General features: G+C 34.3%; 1 protein-coding gene and 1 pseudogene across 3 annotated transcripts in view; both read right to left on the minus strand.

Annotated features, from left to right (window-relative positions):
- The window catches only part of ZNF407 (zinc finger protein 407), a 614,546-nt gene that overhangs the window by 93,931 nt on the left and 498,127 nt on the right, over positions 1-22,488 (minus strand). The gene's annotated exons all lie outside the window — the stretch shown is intronic.
- On the minus strand, positions 9,596-10,464 carry LOC141546162 (small ribosomal subunit protein eS1-like; annotated as a pseudogene).

The following is a 22,488-nucleotide window of genomic DNA, read 5'->3' on the forward strand; positions in this document are numbered from 1 at the left end:
CTTTATATTGTGTGATTTTTCTCCATTCACCATTTTTTCTCTGCTTAGATACTTATCATTCAAGTTCAGGCTTTCAAAATCTCTCTGTTGGACTGTCTATTCATCCATTAACCAATAAGCAATTATGAGGCATTTACTGTGGGTTAAGAGCAGAATATATGAAGATAAAACAAAAATCTATACCTTCAAGAAACTCATGTTCTGAGAAGACAAAGATTTAGACAGAAGATAGAAAATAAACTTAGATGAGAAAAGTGAAGAAACCCAGAGAAAGTGACACTTGAATGGAGCCTAAAGGAAACCAGAATTTGTTTCCAAGAAGCAGGGATGAAGAATTAGGTCACTGTAAGCAAGGGGATAGTCAGTGCCAAGGTATGGAGATTCAGGGCATAAGTAGGTTGCATCACATTATTAAAGAAGATGTGCAAGAGAACTGCATAAAGATATCTCTGTAAGGTTGTATAACCAGAAAAGAATGGGTCAATCAAGTACCAAGAAAGAAGAATAAGTGATGGACAGCTAGTATATTTCATCATTAATTATGTAATATTAAGAGATCAAGCTCAAGAAAAAGGTCCCTAGCAGGCTGAGAAGATTTCCTATGGAAGGGTTGTTCAAGGGCATGGACAAAAGTTAAGTAGGGCCAGAACACATAGATGGGAGGACCTACATACTTGAAAACACTGAAGTATCAAAGAGGAAAAGGCATGCAAAGTGTTTTACATTATATTATCTCATTTGATCCTCACAGTAGCTCTGTAAGAGAAATATATTTTACAGATGAGAAAATTGAGGCTAAGAGGATAAATGATTTATTTAGGATCACACAGCTAATGTATATCAGGATTAGAAATCAAATCTTCTCGTTTCAAAGTAAGTATATCAGTGTGTTTATATATGATGTTTCCCCATAAGTTATATATACAGTTTTCCATCAATTTAAATTTCTTTGCCATTAACAACTTGTTGACATCTCAGCTGGCCTTAGCTATTATTGCATCCTTCATTATATCATTGCTTAAAGGAAATCTAGTGACCTCCATTTAGTTGGATCATAACACAGTTAGCAGAATAGGAAACAGGATTCTTTTATCCTTAGTACAGTGCATTTGCTTAAGAATTGACCATTTATTTGTGTGCCCTAAAATACCCTGTCTTGAATAATGACATGACAAGTTTATAGAATTGGAAAAACAAAGGCTTGGCTGAAAATTCAATAACTGTCTAATAAAACTTAAACTTTAAAACAAAAAACAACTTAGTAAAATTTTTCTAACATTTTTGACTCTGTACCATGAGATGCCAGTCCTACTACTGAATATCTTAGAATTCATCACTCTTTATTGAATGGCATCTCAGCAGCCCCCTTCACCTTCACTGAGCTACAAAATCTCTGGGCCATCTGTGTCCTGGAGACAAGGGAGGACAAAACAGCGTTTCCCTGTCCCCACTAGTTCAGTTGACATTCCTTAGTAAAATATATAAACGAACAGATTGTAGTTCATCGATAGGGCAGCTTCACATTTTGGGAAAGCTGTATGGGGCAGAAATAATATAACACATACTGTTCAACTGTCTGAAAATTTGCATGATAGAGTTAAAGAGCTGAATGTATCTCCTGTTTTGTTATCTGAAATAGGAGTTAATTTGGTATTTTTGAAGGCCTACAAAAAAATTTAATTCCCAAATTCCTTTGCAAAAATGAGTTCAAAAGGAGCTCAGTCCTTAACATTTCACATTGCATAGGAATCACTTATGCAATATGAACCTTTGCCTGAAATTTTCAGGAAAACCTGTCAATTTTTCTTTCCCTTGGAAGAGATTTCTGTTGTCATATGTAAGATTTCAAAAGTTTAACAGCACACAGAGAATAGAACAGAATCAGAAAGAATGACAAGGCAAATTCCAGGTATTTAATAAAAAGTGATAAAATTAAGACAAAATTTACTATAATGACTACAATTTTACTGTAATTTTTTTAGTATCCCTGGCAATTGCTCTATTTAACCAAAACCACTCATATTAAACTCAGATGAGATAGGATAAGCTACTCAAAGCAAAAATTTAATAATGGGCTTAATATATACAGAAGGATTTAATTCAAATGCATATAAACTGTCTTCATTTTTGAATCTATTCATCCTATGACTCCAGCTATCTTAATTTAAAGAATGTTTACTACTTTCTCTTGGTAAAGCTTTTCAAACATTACATTACTAAACAAGTTAACAGAAAATAGGAAATAGCATTTTCTCTGAAAATAACTAATATTATGAAAAAACTAGAAAGCTCGTAACATGATTTGAAAGAGACTCATAAGTTTAGTATACCTTTTAAAAATCCTGATTTTAAGGTATCTTTGTCTTTATTTTTAATATTAACAGAAAATGTTAACAGAAAGAAGACATCTAAAGAAGTTTTTGTCCCAATCTTTCTCCAAAATCCAAGAGGTAGAAGATTAAAAGGAAAATAATGCATCAAACAAAGATAAAACTAGTAGTAGTTTTTTTTTTTTTTTTTTTTTTTAAAGAACCAGTTACATAAATCCCAAATCCTAAACTGCTAACTCCATATAATTTCCAAAAGCAACACTAAAACTACTGGTTTCTGCCACACCCTTTTCTTGTTAATTTGACTTTTAAAATTTAATTTCTTAGTCTGCATCTTCCCCACCATTTAATTAGGCCATAGGGAGTCAAGATAGGCAGCCTCACTGTCCCTTCAGAGTTCACATCACAGACAGTTTCCTTCAAGGATCTTATTTCTGTGACTGAAAGTAGATATTCTCATATTGCTTAAACGGAGAATGATTAATATAAAGTGATTGTTATGCTTCTAGCTAAAATGGCCTTCTTTCCACACACACTCCTGTTTGAGAAGATGGGCACTGATGTTCTAATAGAGCTGACAGTTTTTAAGGTACTCGGTTATTGGGTTCTCTAATATGGTATGACCCATAATATTAATCCTCCATTTCCTTCATATTAATACAATAAATTTGACAGACATAGATGATATTATCATCTGTCAACTATGACCATATAAAATAAATTTAATCCTAACACCTTGAGATTTATCTAACTATAATTTTTTTTTTAAAAAATGGAAACTTTGATAAAAATCCCTTATGCTGATAATCACATCTTTCTTGAACTATCTTAATTTATCAACATTAAATGTATTTGAAGGAGAGTAGCAGATATTTCTTATAGATTTATTAGTCATTTAGAGAGTATGTAACTTGCCTTTGGAAAATATGTGTATTATTGGATGAGAAAAGTCTGATGTTCAAGTTACCAATACAGGGAAGGGACTATTGGATATGGCTCAACAATGCTTTAATATTTCATGCATTATTATGCAAATCTTAAACAATTCTTAAAAACAATCATGTAAGTGATATCATATTTTATAACAGAATATAATTCAATAGATAAGATGGTCCTTAATTGAGAAAAAATATTCTGAAAAAAAATAGGACCTTTCTTTCTCCCCCTCCCCATCTCTGTCTCTGTCTCTCTCCCTTCTTCCTTCCCTCCCTCCCTCTCTCCCTGTCTCCCCCCACCACTGACCTACTGGATAATACTAAATATAACAATCTGACAAAGGAAGAAAGAGGGGAAAATGAGCTAAAGTTTCATTGCTTTATACAAATTTTATATTTATTTAATCAAGTTATAAACTTTCTTAACAACAAAAGCTCATTTTTTTAATGCAAAAAATTGTATGTTAGCAAGACTTGGAACACTGGTCTTTGAAGAACTAAAAATAAACATCACAGAGTGATAGAAAGGCCCTATGTGGCAGTTGTGATCAGAATGCAATATATTGCCAATAAAAAACTTGGAATAAGAAAAGGAATAAAAGATACCTTCAAAGAACTGTAAGACAGAAAGTGAAGATAGGTCACATAGTGGGAGCAAGGTATGTCAAATAGACATTTACAGTGTTCCACCAGTTCCCAGGAGATTTGAGCAGAAAGAAAGAACAGCTTCCAGTACATAGGAAGGACATGGGTGATATCAGCATAAGATAAGAAGGCATGAATAAGTTGTAAAGTGCATTTTTAGAGGGAACACTTTAAAATATAAGATCTCAGAATCAATAACTTTCCCCAGGATTATATTTACAAATGGTAAATTCTCTAAATTTCAGAGAAGGTACTGATTTGCCTTAGTAGAGGAAGTTTATTTATCTGGGAGTTCTCTAAATCAATAAAATTATAGATCAAGTCCCCCTACCTATTCCTATAAATACACAAAAAATGGATTTTATAAGTTAAACATTTTTTTTTAAAATGTAAAATGATGGAGGAATACAAGTTTTCAAAAACAGTCTTACACTATTTAACTTCCTCCCTCAGGCCTCCCTCCCCACCCCCTCATAAATCCTTGGAAATCACTTTATTTGCAATCCAAGTTAAGCTGGGAATGAAAATTGTATAATGAATTGAAGACAAGGCAGTAGGGAGAGGGATAAGAAGTGAGTGGTCATAATCATTCCATTGATTGGAATGCATTGTAATGTATTTTGTCAATAATCTACAAATTAAAGTAACCCTAGGAATACTGACAATTAGGCAGTTCTTTAGGAGTTGTTTCAGTTTATTTGTCAATAATTGTTAACTGTTTAACAGTTGCTACACATCAACATAATCAGCCAAAATGGAGTCTTTGAATTTATAACATGTGAATTGTCAGTACATCATTAAAGATTTCTGGTAGCTTATGTGTAAAACTACAATAAACACTTTTTCCCTCTCCTTTCTACTACTCTATAAGTCAAAACTCAGCATTTATGAAATATAAATTTTACAGAATTAATCAAATTGTACTGCTATCTAAATCTTTTATCTTCCCCAAAATTATTTAGCTAATGCAACAGAGTCCTTTGAGCAGAGATTCAATTGCTCTGTTTTTGTCACTGTAGTGACTGTTTTGGTCACTGTAGTGACTAGTAGTGTATAAGCTATTAATATCCTAACATATTAGAAACAAACAAAAATCATCATTCCTTTTGAGACTGCTTTGTACTAGTACAGATTTTTTTTCTTGTTCCATTTAAAATTAACTTGCCCTTATTTTTTCCTCTCCTGTACAAGAACATCATTTAAGTAATATTTTAAGCATGAAATTTTCTTTAAAGAATCAGCTGAAATTTGAAACTCTTGAGATGACTGGATATGTCAGAGAAAATATTCAATATTATGCAATTAAAACAGATAAAAAGGCTAAATTTCATGAAAATGACAGTCATTTGTAGAGATATCTTGTGTCCTTTTAGACCTAAAGTCTGTCACTTAGTATACTGGAAAAGGTAATTTGAGATTCAGTATGATAGCATATTCAAATAAATACCACAGGAGAAGCTAAGAGAAGCATTTTGTTGAACTGCAATGAATTTAGCTTTGAAAGATAAACAATTAACTACCTACTGAAGGATACAATACTTAATGAATTGAAATGGTTAGCTTAGCTGTACTATTCCTTTCAAGATTTAAAGGCTTAATACATTTGTTTGTTATAATGCTATCTGTCTTCTAAAGTCATTCATTAAGTAGACAATTTTCCATAAGAACAATATTATAGAAAGATACATTATTGACCAAGAATGCAATATCAAATCCTTGATTATCTTCAGTATGATGTAGCAAAGATGGAATACCACAAATCTTTAAGCATAAGAAGATTTGCTCCTTCTTTGTCATCTTTCTTTGCAGTCTTCTATATAAAGTAAAACCAAGCACAACACATTTCAGGGCATCAAAAATGTCAGAAATGTGGCTCTAGACACAATACTCAAATACTGATTGATTCATTCTTCTATTCTGTAGATAGCTATTGAGCAGCCTCCATGTGCAAGGTACTATGTGCTATATGGTTGAAAAAGATATAATTGACTCTCACAATATATTTCACAGTATTTGATACTTTATTGACAAGCTATCAAACCACTTCACACTTCATTGAGAAGCCATAAAAACAATTACCAGGTCATTAGCATGGAGCTTCAAATATTTTTCACTAAAAGACTGCCAAGGCAGACATAAGATTGCATCTCATTGAACATGTTCATCTATGAACAAAATGGAAGGATAAAGGCAACAATAAGTGAGTCTGAATCTTATTCAGGTGGCACAAATAAGTGGACTGTGAAATGGCAAAAAGTAAGTAAGTAAAGCTTACAGAATCTTATTGACATTGCAGAGAGTGGAGTCTGACATTAAATAGTTCATAAAAATCACAAGCCTTTGTGAGAAGGAAGAAGGGAGGGAATGAAGAAGAAAGAGAAAGGGGGGGAGAGAGAAAGAAACAGAGAGGGGACAAACAAAGAGACAGATTCTGAGGAGAATAACAGAAAAGGAGACAGAAGGAAAGGAGAGAGACAGAAACAGAGTGAGGTAGGGAAAATAAGGAAGGAAAGAAAGGGAAGGGGCAAGGGAGGGGATAACATTTTCTACCACACTTTTCTTATATGTACTCCCGTCTTGCACTCATTACACCACAGGCTTTATTTTTACAAAACATTTTCTTGATTTAAAGGAAACATATCCTTAGTTACAACAAATACTACCAGGGAAGTTATATGAAGATAAGGGTAGAAAAAGATACAATCTTTGCTAGATAACTTTACTCATGGGAAGAAAACTTTTCAGCAATAATAGTGAGCAAAGATGATATTTTCAGTGCAAAAAAAGATTTAAAAAAAAAAAGTTTGAATTCACAGCTACACCCAGAGAAGGAACACTGTGAAATGAGTGTAAAGTGTTTGCATTTTTGTTTTTCTTCCCAGATTATTTTTACCTTCTGAATCCAATCCTTCCTGTACAACAAGAAATTCGGTTCTGCACACATATATTGTATCTAGGATGTACTATAACACATTTAACATGAATAGGACTGTCTGTCATCTAGGGGAAGGGGTGGAGGGAAGGAGGGGAAAATTCGGAAGAGAAGTGAGTGAAAGTGTTGTAAAAAATTACCCATACATACGTACTGTCAAAAAAAAAAAAAAAAAAGAAGTTATAATTATAAAATTAATAAAAAATTTGAATTCATCTATTTTTTTAAAAATGCAACTAAATATTAATGACAAGATCTATCAGTGATAAAAGATTCTTTTTTATTTTACATAATTTGAAACCAAGAAGGACTGTTGTAACTTGCCATTTTAGAAAGTTCAATGTGTGATTGTTAGGTGCTACAATATTTTCTACATCTGCCTGCTGTGTAATGAAGAGGGGAAATAAAAGGTGGCTCTCAGAAAGACAAGGACAAAACTTCTTTCATTTAATAGGCAACACACTGATTACTGGCCACCAGTGTATTAGTTCAGCTGAATCACTGATGAATAACCAAGGGACCCAGTTAACAAAATCAGAGTTCTTTAAGTCTTTAATAATTTTGGGAAAATGAATGAAAATGTTTGTTAAAATTAAAATTGTCATTAGAAAATACTAATCACATATTAGTTTAATAATTATCTCCATGATAATCTACAATGATGATTATATTTTGTTACTTTAAAAAAATGAAGATTCAAAAGTGTTGCTTTATAAAAGCTTATCAAGCTTTAGAACATTAGCTAAGGTGCTTTAAAAACAGATCTAAAGGTGAGAATGCTATTGTTAGGAAGAGTATCGATAAAGTTAACATCTCAAATATAGAGGCTTTCAAATTTTAAGAGACAAAACATTAAGTATTCTCTAAGGGAAAGAAAAAAAAATCACTTGGAGAATTTTAATATCTTCTCCACATTCACAAGAATGTAGTTAAAATATCCTATCTGCAAAAAGTCTTATAGATTAATAGTCTATAACAAATATCTCACTGAATCTTGAAGCCTAATAGAGATCTAAAAATTAATATTTTCATTTATCTTTTCTAAAATATTGACTACACATTCAACTATAATTTTAAAAAATTAATAACTAACAGTTTTACAGCATATAAAAGTTTGCAATGTGTAAGGCAATATGCATTTTCTCATATTTAGCTAACAAGTTGAAGATAATATGCTGGGACCAGATTCACTTTATTCTTTGAGAATACCAAACTGTCATGGAAATTATTTGTATTAATTTGTGATCTTAATCTGAGATATGGCAATTAATCTTGAAATTCCCAAGTTTGGAAGAAGCATTTAGATATAGGAATATACATCCAATTTTGGGCTCTGAATGGTGGAATGTAATTGGTTGGTAATGATCTAAAGGAAAACCCATTGGTTAATTTCATCTACCCAAATAAAAAGTAAAGGGGAAATTTTTTTTTTTTTAAATAAGTGGAATGGTAGTACAAAAAGAGTCTATAAAGTTGGGTTCCATTTTATTGTATATTCCTTGACAAGTCACTTGACCTTTGCAAAAATCAGTTTCATCATCTGTAAAGTGTGGGAGTTGGAAGAAACCATTTCTAAAGTGTCCTCCAACTATAATAAAATAGTCTATGATTATATTGTTACTATTGTGTATTCACTTTATATGATAGATATTTTAGAATATAGTTTGTTATCTTGTAATACCCTTTTAAGTTCTCCCTTTTTAATTATTTCCCTTGAAATTTTAGACCTTTTATTCCTCCAAATGAATTGTTATTATTTTATCTAGTCTCATAAAATAATATTTTGAGAATCTTAGTGGCATAACACTAATTCTATAAAATAATTTAGGTAGAATGATTATTTTTATGAATTGGCACAACCAGACTATGAACAAAGAGATTCTTTCTAATTAATCTTTATTTTTATAAAGTGAATTTGGTAGTCACAATCTTATCAGCTATAAATGTAATTTGATTGGTTGATACTGAGATCTTTTTTTAAATAGTTGCTTTGAATGGAAAATGCCTTTCTAGTGTTTCTTTGGGGAATGTTGGAAGTATCATGCACAAATGTTGATAACTTCCTCATTGATTCTTAATTTTTTTTTTTTTAAGTATAAGCTAAAGTCACTTTCAAATAGAGATAATTTAGGTGACTTTTTATCAATATTCAAACCTTTAAATTCTCTTTCTTGTCTTACTGCTATAGATAGCATTTTTAGAAATATGTAAAATAATAATAATAGGAGGCAATTTTGCTTTATTACTACATTTCTTAGAAAAGCTTTCAGTGTTCCCCATTGTGAATAATACAAACTCTTGTGTGTGTGTGTGTGTGTGTGTGTGTGTGTGTGTGTGTGTGTATAATATAATATTTGAGAAGGGATCTTTCATGCCTATGTGCTCTTCATAGGATTTTCCTAATACTTATGATGATATGGAGATAGTTTGATAATATTTCTCAGAAGCACTGCTATGTGAGATGAATAAACATCCAATGAAATAACATTTCTTGTTGTTGCTCTAAACAGAACCTGGGGCTTATGCCTCTTTTTAGCTGCAACTTCTTATATTGAAGAATTATTCAATTCTTCCTTGGTCAATGGAAAAGGATCACCTAATATCAGTAGCTAAATTAAAGTTTTAGAAGGCTTAAAAAGACTCATTTTAGTACCCTCTCTTTCCTTTTCTGGCACTCTTGACACTCCAATAGTAGAAGGTCATTAAGTATTTTTCTCTGATTCATGGATTTTCTTAAAGTATAAGTTTGACTATTCTTTTTTTTTTTCACAATGATAAATTTTTATTTTTCAACCTTTCAAAGTTCTTAGTTTAGACAGATTCTTGAACTGGTGGTTCATAGCCATCAGCCCTTTCAACTTTTGTGCCAGTTTCATCTCCTGAAGGTTTTCCAGAGCCACCACCTTCACCATGAAGTTCCATTAATTTTCCCAATTCAAATTTGGGCTTCTTGAGCATCTTGACTTTTCGAACAAATACATCATGGAGAGGGTAAATGGATTGGCAAGCCTTTTCTATGTCTTTCCCGATGCTGTCTGGAATTAGTTTATTGACAACTTCTTTCAAGTCATTTGTCTGTACCTCTTGGGTCATGATTTCCATCATTTTCTTACGAATCTGACGGACCTGTTGGTGCTGGGCGTAAAAGGTCTTACGGATCTGGTTGTTGCGCTTTTTGGTAAAACCAACACAAAAGAGGCGGAGCAAGTAGCCATCGGTAGTTTTGACATCAACATGGGCTTCAATCATAGTCTGCCATTTTTTGACCATGGAGCACATTTTGTCCCGGGTAAGGTCCATTCCATGGAAATTGGTCAAACAATTTTTACCCTGAACATCTTCAGTAATTAACTTGAACTTCCGAAAAGCAACTTCATCATTCTGCAAATCAGCAAGGCTCACTTCAAAGACTCGACCCTTGAGACCATCAGAGGCAATTTTTGTTCCTTGAGTCCTCGTCACCAGTGTCTTGCCAATATTGCAAATGTTGAACATAGCTGGTGCTTTCACATCATACCAATCCTTCTTGGAAAATGGATCAACTACTTTCTTCTTGGCCCCTTTTTTTGCCGCCTTTGGTGAGGCGCTTATTCTTGCCCACCGCCATGATCCCCCTCTGAAAGCCAAAAGCTAAGTTTGACTATTCTAAGGATTCCTCATTACCTCTAGGATCCAATACAGGCCTTCTGTTTTGCATTTATACCTCTTTACAATTTGACGCCTTCCTTTCTGGTCCTTCTGAATAATCAGTTACGATACTGATACTGTGCTGTCTATAGTGTGGTCCTATTAGCTCAACTGCCATTTTTCACATACAATATTCCAACCTTCTCCATTGCTATGACTTCATGCTAACTATACTACACACCTAGAGTATCTACTCTATTCACCCTAAATCTGAGAATTCCTTGTTCCTTTCAAAACTTTATTCAAATAGCACCTTAAACATAAAGCTTTTTCAGATCCTCCCAGAAAGCTAATATTTTCTCTCCCTAAAATTTAGCCGATATATATATATATATATATATATATATATATATATATATATATATATATATATATATATATATATTTTTAAGTGCATGTTGTTAGTGTCCATAAAATGTATACTTCATTCAGGGAAAGAACTACTTTACTTTTGTTTTTGTATGCACACCAACCAGCCTTTGGTAAAAGCTTAATAAAAAGTTTATTGATTTTGATTAATGTGACTGAAGAATTCCTCACTATGAAACCAACCTCTTGATGATCAGCCTCTTCATAACTAATTAAACTGATTTCCAAATAATACTAGAAATCTTTCCTGCATGGTAGAAGCTCCTGCCCAAGTTATGTTCCACTGATATAGTCTCTGAAAACCAAGAATTACCTTTAAGCCGACCAATTACCAAAAAATGATTTTATGAAATCTCTCGATTCATTAAGTGCTTACTAGCTCACTGTGAGTTGCTTTATTAAAAAAAAAAAAATCATCAATAAGCATTAATTGCAAGCTTAATCATCACTCCCAGAAAACTTTTAAATTCTGAGAGTACGTGATTAGATTCCAGGTCTATTATTTATTAGCTTTGTGAGCTCAGATAGGCCCCTCAAACTCACTCAATTACTATCTGGAAAAAAGGAGGGAGCGGAACTAGTTTTTTTCTAATGTTAAATTTTCAATTCTATGACTTATTAGATTACACTGTTTGGAATTTAATGATATAAAATTTTATACTGCTTTCTATTCACCTCATCCAAGTTAGTGTTGCCTTTCCAGTTATGACTCTAAGATAATCCTGAGGTTCATCATTATTGTCGTGTATCCCTCTGAGTGCTTAGTAAAAAAGAGATATTCAATAAAAACAATATAATTTATTGTATGATTTTGGGAGTCAATCAAGCAAAATAAACAACTCTGCCAGAGTCCTCTAAATTTATAAATATTATTACTTTTCCTCTTCTAAGGAAAAAGTATATAGAAACTCAAATAATCCTAATAGTAAAGTCATAAAACTCAAGGTGGTAAGTGTACTGCATTGTAATCAAGGTGCCCTCTACTTGGCTGCTGGTTACCTCAGCTGATGCAGAAAGACTGTGTAATCCATCGTGCTGTCATTCTCAAAGAGAAAGGAGAGTATTGCTTCTACTCTCACATGGATAACTCTTGGGAACATGGGAACACAGATGAGAGAAGCCCCTGTGAGGTCTTCTCTTCAAATTTCCTGCCTTCATCCCTAACACCATCTCTGCACACCCAGAGGGGGGAAAAAAAAAATCAACAGCAACCAGTGAAGTTGGAGGGATCACAAGCTAAAAGACATTAGGAACTGTGAACACCAGAAAACATACATAGAACCCAGCATGGCAGTCTCTCTCCTCTCTCTTAGAGCAGTTGTGGATCTTCTCAAAGTACCATTAGCAAAGCTCATCTTTCTCTCTATTTTGGGAATATTAAAAACAGCAACAATTAAATGCATGAGGCCAAAGAAAAAATACTTCACAAATAATGATATTCTAAGTATTCTTTTACAAAAAATTAAGTAGTACTTCCCATATTAAAAAAAGAAAAAAAGTTGGGGAAAATCATCCTATAGCTATATGAAAGAAAAACTGAGAATGCCAAGAAGTAGTTCAAAATACAAACACATACATACATATATACATGCATATATAGGTACACATTCAGGTTTGGATGAATATATTATGGTTTTCTTAAGAAAAAGGATAGGAAAATAAGTATGGCTCATATTTAGAAACAAAATACAAAAAAAGATGTTTGAATTGAGTTTTTGGGAATTACCTATCACATTCTAAAAGTATATAGCTATATATTGTCGTTTCCCCCCGCCTTTTCTGAAAAGTTCATTAATAAGAAAAATATTACTTTGAGTATTTCTTCTGGGATTAGATACTACTGACACTTCAAATTCAAAATATAAAAACCCAAAATTTATCATTTTCTCCTTAACTCCTTTTCCCTAATTTCCCTGTCTCTAATAAGGGCATCATTATTATTCTAGCCTCAAAGGTTAGAACGCATTTTCAGTTCACCCAACTCTTTTGTTCTTGTTTTCAGTGGTAGCTGACTCTCACGACTCCATTTGGGGTTTTCTTGGCAAAGATAATGGAGTAGTTTGCCATTTCCTTCTCCAGTTCATTTTACAAATAAGGAAACTGAGGCAAATAGGGTTAAGTGATTTCTTACACAATTACTGTCTGGGGCCAGATTTGAATTCCAAAATCTTCCTGACTCCAGGCAATAATACTCTACCCATTTTGCTATCTAACTGTTCTATCCCTTTCTTTTACTCTAATATCTAATCAGGTACTGCCATATCCTGTCAATTCTACTGTGATGTTTTATTTTGTTTGGGGAGGTGGGATAGTACAAAATTACTCTCTCCTTCCATTCTCACTTCTCTCACTCAGGTCAGGACCTCAATATCTCTCACTTGGGCATATTTCAATGGGCTCTTTATTGATCTTATTTTAAGGCTTTTCACTATTCAATCTATCCTATCTATGTCTTCATAAAACACAATTCTGATCATATTTCTTTCCTGGTACAAAAAAACTTTCAAGAAATCCCAATTGCCTACAGATTAGAGTCCAAATTCTGGTGCCTTTTAGTGTCTTCTAAAGATTCAACTCTAGGGTACTTTTTTTGCCCTTATCTCTCAAAACAACTGTCAAATTTCTGCTAAATGGAATGAGCTACAAGGCTAGATATGAAGTTAGTTTCTCAGTTTGAATCCTGCCTGCCAGTAACTACCTATGTGACCTTGAGTAAGGTCACCTGTTTTCCTGACAGGAAAGGAATTAGCTGGGTAATGTTTGCCAATGAATTTAGGATCCTCACAGGATTGCAGCGCATGTCCCAAATGTAGAAGAGATTTGTGCAATAATTTTAGCATAGGAAGGAAGCCATAAGAATTTAACTAGATCCATGGTGTCAAACTCAAACAGAAGCAGGGGGAACTAAACTGTACAAAAGAACCCATGCAGGCTGCATATTAATTTGGAAAACTACATATTACCATTATCTATAGATTACTTTTATTTATTTTGTTAGATATTTCTCAATTACCTTTTACTCTGAGCCTAACTCAGGAGATTTGACACCTCAGATCTAGATCATCATCACTACCACCTTGACCTTCATTACTTCTCAGACAATGATGGAGATAATCCAGGGCCTTGATCCCAAGAATCAGTTTCCCAAGGACCCTGAATCTGCTTCTAGCTTAGCACCTGTAGCCATCATTGAAAGGAGAAAACAATGTGGAGAAAGGGCCAGGTTTTCTCATCACCACCAGCAACAGCTGCTGACCAATTACCAACATCAAGTAAAGAAATACAGGAAACTATTTTCCTTTCCATTCTAGACTACTGGTCTTGCTTCCATCAACTGGAAAGATAACTGGTGAAACAGGGATCAGCTATTCCAGCCAACTGCCACTCTCAAAGTATGAGCTTTGTCTAATTGAAGCTGCAAGGCACCCTGAGAGGTAAGGAAAAGACTGCATGAGCCAAAGAAGTTGAACTACCACCACCACTTTCTGGACCATCATCTCTTCTGAGACCCAAATGGAGACAGTACAGGATGCTAAGCACTAGCATTGTAGTATTCCAAAGGGAATGTCTTTATTACAACTAGACTTCTTTGCACTGCAGCCCCTGCATCATCCTGAGAGAAGAAATCATTGTGGAGAAGGGGATCATTTTGCTCATCAGCAACGAGTGTTGACTGAAAGGTAAAAAGGCACAAAGACAAGGAGGGACAGCACCAACCCTGATCCCAGACCTCTAGTCCTGCATCCAGCCCAGATATCATGGCCATCATTTAGGCAATGGCTCCAATAGAGAAAGTCCAGCCATCCCTACCAACTGCCACTTACAGGAAAGTAAACCAATTTAGCTGAAGTAGTAGGGCATCATGAGAGAGAAGAGAGGAGGTGGGGTATGTTAGAAAGCTCAAACCACCAGCATTTGATCTTGGTGGAAAAGTCTCTCTGACCCAGAAGCATGAGTAACAAGGGAACTTTGTTAAAGAGCTAAAGCAGAATTTCAGTGAAATGGGGCAAATGCCTTCTGTTCAAGGAAAATGTTTAGAGAGCATTATCAAGGTTATGAAAAGCCAAGGATTGATTACAATTTTGGAGGAAATTACTGAACTTTTAAAAACTGTGAAGGTCATATGTCCTTGTTTTTCTCTGGAAAAAGAATTGGATCTAGATGAATGGGAATTAGTAGGAGAGCAATTAGGTGAACACTACAATTCCAAACCAAACTTAATTTCTAAAGATACACTTCATTCCTACAGTTTAATCCAAATGGTTTTAAAAATTGTCAGACTAAAGGAGCCAGAGGGGGAGGATCCAACTAAACTAGGTGAAAAGGATGAATCAGATAACAATGAAATTAAGTACAATTCTGAGCAACAGGAGCGTTTCCCATCTCCTCCCTCAATTAACCCTTCAGGGGTGGAGCAAGAAGGAGGAGGGGAAGAGGCAGAAATACAAACAGAATCGCCTGTTAAGCAGCCTATGACAAGATTAGAAAAAGCATTGGTTAAAGCTAAGAGAGAAGGACAGGATATAAGTGATTTTATACATGCATATCCTGTGATTGAAGAAATTGACTCTGTAAATCAAAAAAGGAGAAGATATACACCTTTAGATTTGAATAAAATTAAAGATTTGAATAAAGGTTGTACCCTTTATGGGGCTACATCAGCTTATGTTAAAATGTTACTAGATGGTCTGTTTTATGAAGTCCTAACCCCAAATGATTGGAAATCCATAGCAAGGGCATGTTTAGAACCTGGACAAAATCAGTTGTGGCTTGCGGAGTTTCATGAATTATGTAAGAACCAAGTCAGATGCAATTTGGAAACAGGAGTTAACACACAATTCACTTTTGAGCACTTAGCTGGTGAAGGTTGGTATGGAGAGAATTCAGAACAGATTAATTATACCATGACAGTGTATGAGCAAATTGCTAAGGCTGCAATAAAAGCTTGGGGTTCCCTCCCCAGACAGAAAGATCAGGGGGAGGCTTTTACTAAAATAGAGCAAGGTCCCAATGAACTTTTGCAGATTTTGTGGGACGTCTGCAAACTGCTGTCAAAAGAACTACTGGAGAAAATGCAGCTACAGAAATAATGACCAGACATCTGGCTAAGGAAAATGTCAATGAGATTTGCAAAAGAATTATATGGGGATTAGACAAAGATGCTCCTTTAGAGGAGATCATAAGACACTGTGCTACAGTGGGAACAAATGCTTTTTACACCCGGACTATGATGAACATGGGACAGGGTCCCTCCTGGCAAGGGACTTCTAGAGAAACTCGGTGATGTTTTCAATGTGGAAAAATTGGATATCTAAGAGCTCAGTGTAGATATGGAAATAGAGTGAGAAGACCCAAAACTCCATGTCCAAAATGTCACAAAGGCTTCCATTGGGCCTCAGAATGCAGATTGACCCAGGTAAATGAGAAATGGGGCCCAGCTCCAAGATATCAATCAAAGGATAGGTGGGGCATGATTGCAACTGAGGTTACACCCAAAAAGCCTTTAGAAGGTCAGGACTCTGATTTGATCAACCAGCAGAAAAGCAATCACATGGCAGAAAGGGATTACTTGATAAGTCAGTCAAAAAGCAATCAGATAGCAGAAATGGATTACACTTGGGGAGAATATAGGCCTTTTAAACCAACAGGGCTGTGTCCAGTGCAAACAGCTTCAATGTAATTGCCAGATGATGAGAAGAGATTTAGAAAGTGGTAAATTGGAGGAAATTAGATAGGTTAACTACCTGGGAGAGAGGGTTTGTTTGTATTTTAACAGACAGAAGAAAACAGATAGGTGGCAACAAGCACCTGGAGAGAGACAGAAAAAGAGAAAGACCTCAAAACAAAGGAGAAAATCTAAGAAACTTCTGACACTGAAAGAGCATGGCTAATAAGAAGACTGTTAAAGAACTTTAAAACCAGCAGGAATCATTGGATTTCCTAACACAAGATGAGACTAATGGACAATGGACTTATGGACATTTATAAATTCTCAATTTATGATTATTTGATCATGTTATTTGTTACATACTTCTAGTATGTATTATGTTATTATGTTACTATGTGTTTATGTAATCTATGTAATTATGTGTAATGCCTCCTATATTGATGGATTTATGTTTCAAGGTCATGACTACCCTATGTTCTAAATCAAAAGAAATGGGGAGATGTTAGGTTCTTACTAAGTGCTAAGTCAGTACTTAACAATTCTCTAGTTCACACCTTTGGTTCGGCCTTTAAGGGGAGTTTACACCTTTGAACTTCTGAGGAGGAGTTTACATATGAAAAGGAGTTTACACAACCTTTAAAAGGAACAAGTTCATTGGTTGAAGTAATTTTCCCACAACTCCTTGAGTTCTCACACACCCATTCTCTTGGAGGATAAAAGAAGACAACATTGAGCAAGGAGTGAGTCTACTCTGGGCCAGAGTTGGGCAGTGGCCTGGAAGAGGAGTCTGGATTGGGGAAGGACAAGAGCTGGAGGAGATTCAGAGCTCCCAAGAAACCTGCTCACAGAGAAAAGATTTTCCAGAAAAGAGATCTCCTCCCAGAGAAGGATTAAAATTGAGAGACGACAGAACTTTACAGATCACCATCTTTCCTCAGTCTCTACTGGAGAACCCTGAACCCAAGAGCCTTCAGAATATGTTTTCAGCATTAATCATTGGAAATTTATGTGATTTTATCAGAAGATAGAACATCAAAGTAGCAAACACCTGTTTTATTTCTGTACCATAAGGACAATAGAACCTTTCCATCAGACTTGCAGCTGAAACCTCACATATATATTGTTTCTTTATTAGAATGTGAGCTCTTGGAGACACAGTAATTGTCTTGCTTTTCCATTTGTATCCCAGGTGCTTAATAAATATTTTATTCATGTTTTCTCAGTTTCCTTCTCTGTAAAATGATTCCTAATTTTACAAAATTAGAGGAACCTCAAATTGAAATGAGATCTAATGTCTCTTACTACTCTCAGTGTTTATATAATCTTTTAAACAATTGCCTTAAAAATTCATGCTTTCATATTGTTGGTGGTTGGTGGTTGGTTGTTGGTGTGTGTGTGTGTGCCTTTGCTCATGCTATTTCCTATTCTCAGAAGGCTGTTATCCCATTTTACCCAGATTTCCAACCAGCCAGTTTATATACACTCATTAAAGTCTAGCTTACATACTAATTATGTGATGCCCCACAATCATTTCCTTCCCTTATTAGTTCTTTATACTTAGGTTTTGTCCAGCATTAGAGTTATTTGTGTACATCTTATCTCCCAAACTGGGAGTCCAAAAACAGTGACTTATTTACTTACATGAGACGTTACAGATACTCAATTCTCAATAAATGTTCATCAAAATCAATTTTTAGTGAATTAATTGCATCAGCTATCAATTGAGTCATATCAATTGAGCAAATAGGCTTTGTCTCTGGTATTCAGTTGAATTAAAGAACATGGTGCCTACCATAGCACAGTTGGGTTTAAAAAACCCTAGATCTCCAAGAAGCAGAGCTGTCAACTGAAGTGTTAAGCAACCTGGAAAGTCAAAGATACAATTAGTGGACAAAGTGTCCTGAATAGGCCTGATGTCATTAGGGTGATATGAAGCATGAGCCTTTTATTTATGGTATATCTCAAATTATTTAATAAATGACATAACAAAAAATATTTTAGTTATACTATTAGCTAATAGCCCAATGTGTCTCAACACTGCAATACTATATGCCAGCCCATTATTCTCCAGCACTGGAACACACCAAGATAATCAAACATTGTTATACTTAGACTATACAAGCAACTTCTATATTTAGAGAGGTATACAAAAAGTCAAAACTTCAAAACTCAAATATGCTGAACAGAAGTATATAGACACCGGTAGGCTTTACTATAAGCTAGCACACAATTGCAAAGGGTTAGGATGAAAAGAGTATGGAACTGTTGGTACAAATGGATCACTTCAAAAGCATAATGAATCCTCCTTGATCCTTTCCTTCTGTTAATAAACTCCAATTTATCCTGTTTCTACACTGTTTGCACACAGTGATTTCAATGTTGCTTTTCTCCATTAGACCTTAAGAAAAGGGACTATATTTTGTCTTTCATTGTATACCTATGCTTAGTAAGTACACTGCTTACAAAGAGTAGGTATTTAATAAATGCTTAATGAGTGACTGACCATACTGTTTGTTTTCCATTTCCAATAAAAAAAAAAAATTCATGTATTCAAGCTTGAAAACAAGATTTTTGAGATTAGAAAAATCCCAAAAATTCTTTTGTTTATTAGTTTTTAAAATTTATCTTATTCGAAGCAACTCAAAGCAATTGGTTTAATTTGCTTATTTCAATACAGTTCCTAATTAAATGAAAACAACTGGTCCCACCCTTCTTCACCATTAGAGACCTTATTGATGGTTTCTAAGTTAATTGATTGCTTGATAGGTCAAAGACTCTCTATTGAGGAGACTGAGTGCTCAAGATGTTTTCTATAGAACTGACACACACCAATATGGAAATAAACAATGTTCTTGCAATTAGACATTTTCCTTTCTGCAGGTTAAGCTCCGACCACATGGGAAGGTTACAGAAAACAAAATACAAAAAAACTTCATGTGACCTTACTCTATGTGGATAAAAAACTCTAGGTCAGTTAATTGAACACGTTGAACAAACATACTTTTCTGAAGAACACTAGGAACACATATAATTTGGCCCAAAATTCTTTTATATATTAATGTTGAAAAGCTGCATGTGATGCAATTTCTTTTCAGAATTCTTAATATTTCAACTTCTGTCAATAATCAGTGTCATCTTTAAGATGTCATAATAAGCCCCAGGATAATACACTATGACCAAGTGGGATTTATACCAGGAATGCAGGGCTGGTTTAATATTAGGAAAACTATTAGTATAATTGACCATATTAATAATCAAATTAATAAAAACCATATGATCATCTCAATAGATGCAGAAAAGGCATTTGATAAAATCCAACATCCATTCCTACTAAAAACGCTTGAGAGTATAGGAATAAATGGACTATTCCTTAAAATAATAAGGAGCATATATTTAAAACCTTCAGTAAACATCATATGTAATGGTGATAAACTAGAACCTTTCCCTGTAAGATCAGGAGTGAAACAAGGTTGCCCACTATCACCATTACTATTCAATATAGTACTAGAAACTCTAGCCTTGGCAATAAGAGCCGAGAAAGAGATCCAAGGAATTAGAGTAGGAAATGAAGAAATCAAAGTGTCACTTTTCGCAGATGACATGATGGTATACTTAGAGAACCCCAAAGACTCTGCTAAAAAGCTATTAGAAATAATTCAGAATTTTAGCAAAGTCGCAGGATACAAAATAAATCCACATAAATCCTCAGGATTTTTATACATTACCAACACAATCCAACAGCAAGAGATACAAAGAGAAATTCCATTCAAAATAACAGTCGATAGTATCAAATATTTGGGAATATATCTACCAAAGGAGAGTCAGGAATTATATGAGCAAAATTACAAAACACTTGCCACAAAAATAAAGTCAGCTTTACATAATTGGAAAGACATTCAATGTTCTTGGATAGGCCGAGCGAATATAATAAAGATGACAATACTCCCCAAACTAATCTATTTATTTAGTGCTATACCAATCAGACTCCCAAGAAACTATTTTAATGACCTAGAAAAAATAACAACAAAATTCATATGGAAGAATAAAAGGTCGAGAATTGCAAGGGAACTAATGAAAAAAAAGTCAGAGGAAGGTGGTCTAAGTGTACCTGATTTAAAGCTATATTATAAAGCAACAGTCACCCAAACCATTTGGTATTGGCTAAGAAATAGACTAGTTGATCAGTGGCATAGGTTAGGTTCACAGGACAAGATAGTGAATAAAAATAGCAATCTAATCTTTGACAAACCCAAAGATCCCAAATTTTGGGATAAGAATTCATTATTTGACAAAAACTGCTGGGAAAACTGGAAATTAGTATGGCAGAAACTAGGCATGGACCCACATTTAACACCACATACTAAGATTAGATCAAAATGGGTCCAAGATTTAGGCATAAAGAATGAAATCATAAATAAATTGGAGGAACAAGGGATGGTTTACCTCTCAGACTTGTGGAGGAGGAAGGAGTTTATGTCCAAGGGAGAACTAGAGACCATTATTGATCACAAAATAGAACATTTTGATTACACCAAATTAAAAAGTTTCTGCACAAACAAAACTAATGCAAACAAGATTAGAAGGGAAGTAACAAATTGGGAAAAAAATTTTACAGTTAAAGGTTCTGATAAAGGCCTCATCTCCAAAATATACAGAGAATTGACTTTAATTTATAAGAAATCAAGCCATTCTCCAATTGATAAATGGTCAAAGGATATGAACAGACAATTTTCAGATGATGAAATTAAAACTATTTCCACTCATATGAAAGAGTGTTCCAAATCACTATTGATCAGAGAAATGCAAATTAAGACAACTCTGAGGTATCATTACACACCTGTCAGATTGGCTAAGATGACAGGAACAAATAACGATGAATGTTGGAGGGGCTGTGGGAAAACTGGGACACTGATGCATTGTTGGTGGAGTTGTGAAAGAATCCAACCATTCTGGAGAGCAATCTAGAATTATGCCCAAAAAGTTATCAAAATGTGCATACCCTTTGACCCAGCCATACTACTACTGGGCTTATACCCCAAGGAACTACTAGAGAAGGGAAAGGGTCCTGTATGTGCCAAAATGTTTGTGGCAGCCCTTTTCATAGTGGCTAGAAGCTGGAAGATGAATGGATGTCCATCAATTGGAGAATGGTTGGGTAAACTATGGTATATGAATGTTATGGAATATTATTGTTCTATAAGAAATGACCAACAGGAGAAATACAGAGAGGCTTGGAGAGACTTACATCAACTGATGCTGAGTGAAACGAGCAGAACCAGAAAAGATCATTATACACTTCAACAATGATAATGTACGAGGATGTATGCTGATGGAAGTGGATTTCTTCAACATAGAGAAGAGCTAATCCAATTCCAATTGATTAATGATGGACAGAACCAGCTACATCCAGAAAAGGAACACTGGGAAATGAATGTAAACTGTTATTTTTACCTTCTGAATCCAATTCTTCATGTGCAACAAAAAATTCGGTTCTACACACATATATTGTATCTAAATTATACTGTAATATATTTAACATATATAAGACTGCTTGCCATCTGGGGGAGGGGGTTGGGGGAGGAAGGGAAAAAATCTGAATAGAAGTAAGTGCAAGGGATAATGTTGTAAAAAATTACCCATGCATATGTACTGTCAAAAAATGTTATAATTATAAAATAAAATAAAAATTTAAAAAAAAAAAAAGAAAGCTAAGATGTCATAATAAGAAGATTGCTTTAAAAAGACCTATGAAATAAATTTTTCTATGCACCTTATTTCCTCGCATTAAAAAGATAAAATTTGCCTTTTTTGCTGAACATGGAGGGAGCTAAGTATCTAAAAATTTCACTACAAAGAATGTTAATCACTTAGCAAAGCAAACTCTGATAAAATTAGTCCATTTTCCTAAACCAAATGAACAGA

Source organism: Sminthopsis crassicaudata, chromosome 1 (assembly GCF_048593235.1).
Source record: "Sminthopsis crassicaudata isolate SCR6 chromosome 1, ASM4859323v1, whole genome shotgun sequence".
Lineage (NCBI taxonomy): Eukaryota > Metazoa > Chordata > Mammalia > Dasyuromorphia > Dasyuridae > Sminthopsis > Sminthopsis crassicaudata.